Below are 9,381 nucleotides of genomic sequence, written 5' to 3'. Positions count from 1 at the left end.
GTTCTTCATACCCTATTGTTTTAAAACCTTGAATATACCACTTCTCTCTCCTGGCCTCCATGGTTCCTGCAGGAAAATCTTCTGTGAATCTGACTATACTGTGTGTGTGTGTGTGTGTGTGTGTGTGTGTGTGTGTGTGTGTGTGTGAATCACTTTATTCTTTTACTTCATATAATTTCACAGTGATGTTTCTTAATGTAATCCTATTTGGGTTTAGAAATTTGAGAGTTCTGTCTCCTTCCTGAACATCTGCCTTCTGACCAAATCACACATTTGGAAATGTTCTGTTATCTTTTCCTTGAATGTAGTCTTTGCTCCCTTCCTTTTTATCCTTTCCTTCTGAGACACTCATAATCCTGATATTACTTTCATAATAGTCTTTAATCCTCTTGAAGAGTTGCTTCATGGGAGTCGGGCAGTAGCACAGCATGTTAAACACATGTGGCACAAAGGACAAGGACTGGTGTAAGGATCCCGGTTCAAGCCCCCAGCTCCCCTCCTGCAGACGAGTCACTTCACTGGTGGTGAAGCAGGTCTGCAGGTGTCTATCTTTCTCTCCCCCTCTCTGTCTTTCCATCCTCTCTCCATTTCTCTCTGTCCTATCCAACAATGATGGCACCAATAATAACTATAACAGTAAAACAAGGACAAAAAAGGGAATAGATAATAAATGTAAAAAAAAAATTAAGAGTTGCTTCATTTTTCCTAAAGGTTATTTTTCTCCTCCTACTTTGAATTCAAAGAGTATAGCTAGTTTGTCTATTTCTTTTCTTTTCTTTTTTCTTTTTTTTCTTTTCTTTTTTTTTTTTTTACTATTTATCTATTCCCTTCTGTTTTCCTTGTTTTTTTTTATTGTTGTTGTTGGTGTTGGATAGGACAGAGAGAAATGGAGAGAGGAGGGGAAGACGGGGAGAGAAAGACACCTGAAGACCTGTTTCACCGCCTATAATGCGACTCCCCTGCAGGTGGGGAGCGGGGGCTCGAACCCGCATCCTTATGTCCATCCTTGCGCTTTGCACCACCTGCGCTTAACCCGTTGTGCTACTGCCCGACTCCCTGTCTTCTATTTCTGATATTGTCTGTTCTATGTGGGTAAGTCTAATTCCTTTACTTGTTACTTGAGAGTGGAATGTATACAAAGTGTCCTTCATCCCCTATAACTGTTTTCAAGTTTTCCATTTTACTATCAAGGGACACTTTAAAGTCGCTTCCTTCTTAATCTGTTTCTTCAAATTTCCTGACAATGCAGTTGCTAAATTCTTCCTCTGCTGATAGCTCTTCTGTAACTGTATCATTGAATTTCTTGGTTATGCAGCACCCGCATTTTCCTAGTTTTACACATCTGTTTGGTTTCTGTTGTTGGCCAGCAAATGGTGCTGGGTTCTGCCTTATATTTGAGTTGCAATGGGGATGAAATAGTACTGCAGTATTATGACACCTGATGTCCCTTAAACAGTCTGTCAGGGGCAGGGGAGGGGTAGGGGGATTCCAGACCTCCTACTATTTCCAGATTGATTCCTAAAAGTGGGAACTCTGCTTTGAAGTAAAAGTCACTTTCCTCCTTGCAGGGTGGTCTGATCCCATTCACCAGGGTTTCTATGCCATTTGGGACAACTTAGACTTTGGTAAGCTTCTTGGCTGCCATGAAGGAAGAAAAATCATTTCCTTAGTGCTCCTGGATGGGCCCTCTGGGGTTCACACAATAGATTGTGGCTTCTATATCCCTAAACAGTAACTTAAACTCTCTTAAACCACTAGGTTCCTGAATGGTTTCCAGGAGGCCCTTTAATATCCACCAGGTGGATCTAAAGCAAATGCAAATATGGTAGCTGATGTCTAAGCAATGCTGCATTTATTTATTTATTTATTTATTTATTTATTTATTTATTTATACCAGAGCACTGCTCATCACTGGTTTATAGTGGTACAGGGTATTAAACCTGGGACTTCAGAGCCTCAGCCACGTTTCTTTGCATATCCAGTATGCTATATATCCCCACTCTCAATGCTGCGTTTCTGTTAATGTCCTTTTCTCCCTTCCCCCGGCTCCTGGAGTCCACACAATCAATGACTTTCAAATATTAATGATCCTTTCCTTACCAAAAAACCCAGATGTTCTCTGATGAAATTTGTTTAGTTATTTTGTTATAATATCAACATTTGTTTTCTGGTGAAGGGACAACTTTCTGTGAATAGGCCACCATAGCTCCACCCTGGAAGTCTTTTTTTTTCCCTACCAGGGTTATTGCTGATCTCCTTACCTACATGAATCCACTTTTCCTGCTGGTGACCATTTTTTCCCTTCTGTTTGATAGGATAGACAGAAATTGAGAAGGATGGGATGGGTCGAAAGGGAAAGAGAGACACAGCTTTGCTTTACCACTTGTGATGTTTCCCTAGAGCCAGTTTCTTTGCACATTAATTTTTGCACACAACCAGGTACACCAACCAGAACCCTGAGAGTGAATCATTCATAAATAGTTCACCTGCAGAGGGGGTAAATAGCACAATGGTTATGCAGGGACTCTCATGCCTGAGGCTCCAATGTTCCAGAATCAATTTCTCCCCTCCCTACCACCACAAACCAGAACTGAGCAGTGCTTTGGTTAAAAAAACAATCAGATAAATAAATATATATAATATATATGGGCATCTTCCTCCCACAGCGTCAGTGCATCTCTATCCACATTGGCCAGGCTGGTGTCCAGATCGGTAATGCCTGCTGGGAGCTCTACTGCCTGGAACACGGCATCCAGCCTGATGGCCAGATGCCCAGTGACAGGTCCACTGGGGATGGAAATGAATCCTTCAGCACCTTTTTTAGTGAAACTAGCACTGGCAATCGTGTACCAGGGGCAGTGTTTGTAGACCTGGAACCCACAGTCATTGGTGAGTTGGCCTGTAACCTGGGTGAGATCCCAGGGGTGTGTCCTGGGACTCCACAGACACCTTAAGGCTGGGTCTTCTTACACAGGGCTAGTGGTGAGAGGCTTCTATGATTTCCCTTTGCAGATGAAATTCGCAGTGGCCCCTACTGCCAGCTATTCCACCCTGATCAGCTCATCACGGGCAAGGAAGACGCTGCTAATAACTATGCTCGTGGACATTACAGCTTGGGCAGGGAGGTTATAGACCCTGTCTCCGATCATATTCTGAAACTGATAAGATAACATCACTTGCTCAATGTGGCGTGGGACTAACTACAAGAACTCTTCGCACACTGATGGCCCTCACTGAACATCTAGACTCTCAGCCAAGACACTCTTGGGCTATGGCACAACTATTTGCAGCAAGACCAGCTTCTCTTTTCTGTTTTATTTTGATGACATTTAAGAACAATAACCATCATGGTTTATAAATGGGTCTCACAGAGGTCAGTGGAGAATGTCCACAAATCTGAACACCTTTTGATAGGTGTTAGATACCATTTTTTAGCAACCTTTCATAGAATACTAGTTTGTCAGCCAACACTTCCCATATAAGTAGGAAACCCCAGTGAGGTGTGTGTGTGTGTGTTGGGGGGGGTCTTGAATTGTAATAATCACTTTTATCAACTTTCTTTCTGGTAACTACTCCTTACTGTGCTGATCACTGTTTCAAGTTAGTATTTAGTGAAATATATAAAACTGAATAATTAACTTTGTTAAAACCACACAGAAAGGAACCTGCTGGAGCCAGACCTAGACCTGACCTGACTCCAGTACCTGATTCCATTGGAACTTGATGGTTCTGATATATTCCTGCTCAGAAACTTGTTACCAAATCTTTTTTCTTTATTGAGGGATTAATAGTTTGCAGTTGACAGTAAACTATAGTAGTTTGTACATGGGTAACATTTCTGTTTTCCACATAATAATCTAACACCCCCCTCCACCCCCACCCTTCTCTACTATCACATTGCAGGACCTAAACACTCGCCCCCCCAACCTGAGTCTTTTACTTTGGTGCATTACACCTAATTCTGCTTTGTGTTTTCCCTTCTGTTTGATAAATCTTTCTGAAGTATCCATTACACAGAGGCAGTGGTTACAGGCTATCTTGGTCACACTCCAACTGATAAGTTTCCCTTGCTCTGTGGTCACACCAAGGGCAACAAAGATTACATTCTGTTTCAAAAATAAACTATACAGTCATTACAGATCTTGTGATTCCTTTAATTTCAGAAATGAAGGTAGTTTACTTTTTAAATAGCCTTTTTCACTGGGGGTATGGATTGATCTGGCATCATCCATGTCCAGCAGAGAAGCAATTACAGAAGCCAGAACATTCACCTTCCATACCCCATAAAGAACATTGGTGTATAATCCCAGAGGGGGAGAAATATTAGGGGAAGATGACCAGAGGGCTCAGAACTCCAATTCCATCAGGACCCAGAGAGAGAAGAGGAAAAAAGAAAGGCATTTGGACATAGTAATATATGTAGAAAGAAAAGTTAAGACTACAGTAAAATGGGCAAATATGTGTAAGTACAGCTAGTTATAGAATGAAGTCAATTGGGGGCCTGGCAGTGGTGTGCCAGTTTAAGTGCACATATTGCAAAGCACAAGCACCCACTGAAAGATCCTGGTTTAAGCCTTTAGCTCCTCACATGCAGCGAGGTCACTTCATAAATGTTTAGTTAGGTGGCAGGTATCTATCTTTATTCCCCTCTGTCTTCCCTTCCCCTCTCAACTTCTCTCATATCAAAATATTTTTTAAAAAGCCAGAAAACATAGAAACTGTGGATTCATAGAGAAAGAACCAAGCCCCAGAGATAATCCTGGAGGCAAAAAAAAAAAAAAAAAAGGAAATTGGCCAATCCATATCTGTGACCTTGGGATTACTAATACAGTTTCCAGGGGAAGGAATGAGAGTGTGGAACTCTGGTGGTGGTAACAGTGTGAAATTATACCCCATTATCTATAACTTTGTAAATCAATATTAAATCACTAATAAAAAATAAAATAGCCATTTTAGTGGAATTTTCCCCAACAAGTAATTGATTGTGAAGTTTCTCTGAATACTTAAATTCCTCAAAGTCCTGACTGTTTTACAAGCATTATTCATATTTCTTTTATAAGCTTGGCCACTGTAATCAGAGATTCAGAAAAGTCACTGTAGATACCTTCAAGACTTAATTTATTTTGCAGGCCGACAAGTGCGAAGGTCTTCAGGGATTCCTGGTTTTCCACAGCTTTGGTGGGGGAACTGGTTCTGGGTTCACCTCTCTCCTGATGGAGCGTCTCTCTGTCGACTATGGCAAGAAGTCCAAGCTCCAGTTTTCCATCTACCCATCTCCCTGGGTGTCCACAGCTGTCGTGGAGTCCTACAACTCCATCCTCACCACTCACAGCACCCTGGAACATTGTGACTGTGACTTCATGGTAGACAATGAAGCCACCTATGACATCTGTTGTCGAAATCTGGACATTGAACGACCAACCTACATCAACCTCAATCGCCTTATTAGTCAGGTAGCATCCTCCATCACTGCTTCCCTCAGGTTTGATGGAGCCCTGAATGTTGACCTGGCAGAATTCCAGACCAACTTGGTGCCCTATCCCCGCATCCACTTCCCTTTAACCACCTATGCCCCTGTAATATCTGCTGAGAAAGCATACCATGAAGAACTTTCAGTTCCGGAAATCACCAAGGCATGCTTTGAGCCAAACAACTAGATGGTGAAATGTGACCCTCGCCATGGTAAATACATGGCCTGCTGCCTGTTGTACTGTGGTGACGTGGTCGCCAAAGATGTCAGTGCTGCCATTGCCAGCATTAAGAACAAGCATAGCATCCAGTTTGTGGACTGGTGCCCCACTGGCTTCAAAGTTGGCATTAATTACCAGCCTCCCACTGTGGTCCCTGGTGGAGACCTGGCCAAGGTCCAGCGGTCTGTGTGCTTGCTGAGTAACACCACAGCCATTGCTGAAGCCTGGGCCCGGCTGAACCACAAGTTTGACCTAATGTTTGCAAAGCGTGCATTTGTCCATTGGTATATCGTGAGGGCATGGGGGAGGGAGAGTTTTCTGAGGCCCGAGAGGACATGGCTGCCTTAGAGAAGGATTATGAGGAGATTGGAGCAGATAGTGCTAATGGAGATGATGAGGGTGAAGAGTATTAACTTGACATTTTTTATTCCTGTCTGTCTTGAACTCATTTGTGAAGCAGTCTATTGTGGCATAAAGCTGTCAATAAAATATTTTCATATGAATGTGTTTGGTTGCTTATTTTAATTTTGAGGTAAACAAGCAGAGAATGATACCACAGCCTTGATGCTTTCTCTCAATACGGTAGATCTTTTACTCAAACCTGGGCCACACACATGGCAAAGTCCCACACTATCTCAGTGAGTTCCTTAGCTAGCCCTTGGTTACACTTATATCATAAACATTTGCCCCACTTCAAGCCCCTTTGGGAACAGATGAAGTGGCTAGAGATCTACCTGATCATTTAGATCAGTAGTTCAAGTGATTGATGTGTGTTCTTTGTTGTGCTTGTGGTCAGGTATGTTTCTGTAACTCTGCACACTGGTGATAAAAAGTCATCTCTAGTGTATCAGGGAGATACAACCCTGACCTGCTCAATAAACTTTTAGCCTGAAGTTCCAATTTCTTTCCCTCACATCACCACAACCTGAGTTGAGTAGTACTGTGAAAAATAAATGGAAAGTGAAATAAGTGGGACAGATCTGACTGGTATTTTTCCAAGTTAGACAACATATTGTCCACATCTTTCACCTGTGGATATTAAAAAAGCACATCTGGGGGGTCGGGCGGTGGCGCAGTGGGTTAAGCGCATGTGGCGCAAAGCGCAGGGACCAGCATAAGGATCCCGGTTCGAGTGCCCGGCTCCCCACCTGCAGGGGAGTCGCTTCACAGGCGGTGAAGCAGGTCTGCAGGTGTCTATCTTTCTCTCCCCTTCTCTGTCTTCCCCTCCTCTCTCCATTTCTCTCTGTCCAATCCAACAACGAATTGCATCAACAAGGGCAATAATAACCACAACGAAGCTACAACAATGGCAACAAAAGGGGGGAAAATGGCCTCCAGGAGCGGTGGATTCATGGTGCAGGCACCGAGCCCAGCAATAACCCTGGAGGAGGGAAAAAAAACAAAGCACATCTGAGTCTGTGGATCTCAGCTAAGTCTTCAGAGAGTTGAATTAAAGATTCATTTTAAGACTTGTTGAGAGGAGGAGAGAGGGGACCAGAATATCACTCAACACACGAGATGCAGGGGTTAGACTTGGGACCTTGTGTGAAGAGTCCAAGGCTCTAGTCAGCATGCCACTCCATTTCTGGGTCTTTTATTTTTTTCTCCTAAAGCCTCTATTTCTGTTCTGTTGCTACAATATGTGGGGTAGCTAGTGATATTAGTCATAGATATGGCAAACGCTAGAAGAAGAAGTCATAGATATCATAGGCAGTAATTTGTTGAACTGTAATTTAAATCAGTAGCCATAATGTCAGAAACAATTGCTAACAATGTTAAAATATAATCTCATGGAAACAATTTGGAGTTGTGCTCATTTCTTTCATACTTAGCCAAAAGCTACTGTGGCAAATAAAATTGTACTTAATTCCCTATTTGGAGAAAGTGAAACTTTTTGAGTCAAAATCAATAACAGCCCAAGGCTGTTATAATTGGTACTTGACTCATCATTTATTGGGGGAATAACTGATGTAGAGGAATAAAGAGAATTGAATACTGTGTAGGCAAGATTAGAGAGAAGGCAGTTCCCTGAGTTGGACCCTCTTCCAACTACCTCTTCAGAAGCAACATAAGCAGGGATGAGCAAAGAAAGCCAGGGCACTGTGAGTAGCCGGAGAACTTAGTGACCAGTATTCAGGTACAATTGGTGTGGCCAGCAAGGCTGAATAGAGTAAGAAGAAGCAGATGATGTCCACAGGCCAGGTTTCATGCACAAGGGAGGAAACAGTTTGGTACTTAGTTGCTCACCTGACTGGGAATTGCTGGGGCTGGGAGCCTACACAATGAATCCACTGTCCTCAGCAGCCATTTTCCTCTTTTTAAATTATGATTGAGGCAGAGAAAAAAAGATGGAGAGAGAGTAACATCTACAGCCTGCTCCACAGCTTGTGAATCTTCTCCCAGGCAGTGGGGAAGGAAGGTTCAAGCCTGGCTCCTTGATCATAGTGACATGTACACTTTACTGGTGTGCCACCTCCTGACCCCAGATTTCCTTTTAATGATCTACTTTATCCAGATGGTGCTCAGGTACTATCTTTTCCCTGGCTCTTTTCCTTCCTTTTTCTCTTTTTCCCACTCTTTTTTTTTCACACTTCATCCATTCATCCATTTCTCACTTCTATTTCACTTACTCTGAAGAGAGCAAGCTTGGCCTCTGAGCCTAGTACAGACTTGTTTTTAGCTTGAGAGATGCTTCAAAATTGTGTTCGGGGGACCATATAGCATTCATCATGAGATAAATTATAATCTTATGAAAATCAATATTCCAGATGGAGGCAATGACAAATCTGACTAAGTGCACACATTACAGTGAGCAAGGATCCAGGTTCAATCCCCTGTCCCCCACCTACAAAGGGAAAGCTTTGCAAGTGGTGAAGCAGGGCTACAAGTGTCTGTCTCTTCCCCTCCCTCCCTTTCCTCCCTCAATTTTTCTCTGTCACCTTCCAATAAAGTAAATAAAATATTTTATTTTATAAGTAAATAAACATGTAAATAAAATGTTTAAAGAGGAAAAATAAATCAGCATTCCTAAATCCTATTGAAATGTGGTAGGGAGACCTTTAGCTTCAGCTGACACCCCACAATCCCGAGTGCTACATGTACCAGAGTGGTGCTCTGGGTTGTCTCTTTCTCTCTTGCTCAAGTAAACTCTGTCATTTGTAGTAAGTACAATAAATCTTTAAAAATCTTTGAGAGGACAGAGAATGCTAGGAGAGAGTTCCCACGAAGGCTAAGGGAAAATGGAGGTTGTAGGGCCAGGCAGTGGTTCGCCTGGCTAATCACACACATTACAGAGTGCAAGGACATGGGTTCAAGCTCCTGGTATCCCCATCTGCAGGGGGGAAAGCTTCACAAGTGGTGTATCTCTGTCTCTTTACCCCTATGTCTTTCCACCCCTTCTAAATTTCTCTATCCAATAGTAAATAAACATATTTTAAAAATTAGGGAAACAGAGGTGTCTCTTCTCACAGCATGCCAGTAAAAGCCATAGTGAGGGGTGCTGCTCTTTATATAGCAGGATTTATAAGTACATATAAAGTGGGAGAAGTCCACACATGTCCCATAATGAGACTTCACTTTTACAAATGCTTTTTTTTTTTGGTGTCCAGATAAATCCCTTTTGTTAGTGGAATAATCAGTTGATTTTTGTTGAAGCCCTCACACTCACACCAGGGTTCATCCCAGACCCTTG

General features: G+C 42.5%; 1 pseudogene; it reads left to right on the top strand.

Annotated features, from left to right (window-relative positions):
- The first annotated feature begins 2,669 nt into the window (after positions 1 to 2,669).
- Positions 2,670 to 6,103, top strand: LOC132536197 (tubulin alpha-8 chain-like; annotated as a pseudogene).
- Positions 6,104 to 9,381: the final 3,278 nt, after the last annotated feature.

This window comes from Erinaceus europaeus (assembly GCF_950295315.1).
Source record: "Erinaceus europaeus chromosome 6 unlocalized genomic scaffold, mEriEur2.1 SUPER_6_unloc_45, whole genome shotgun sequence".
NCBI classification, from domain to species: Eukaryota; Metazoa; Chordata; class Mammalia; order Eulipotyphla; family Erinaceidae; genus Erinaceus; species Erinaceus europaeus.
The sequence above is the reverse complement of the archived record's forward strand: the minus strand, read 5'-3'. Positions and strand labels throughout refer to the sequence as shown.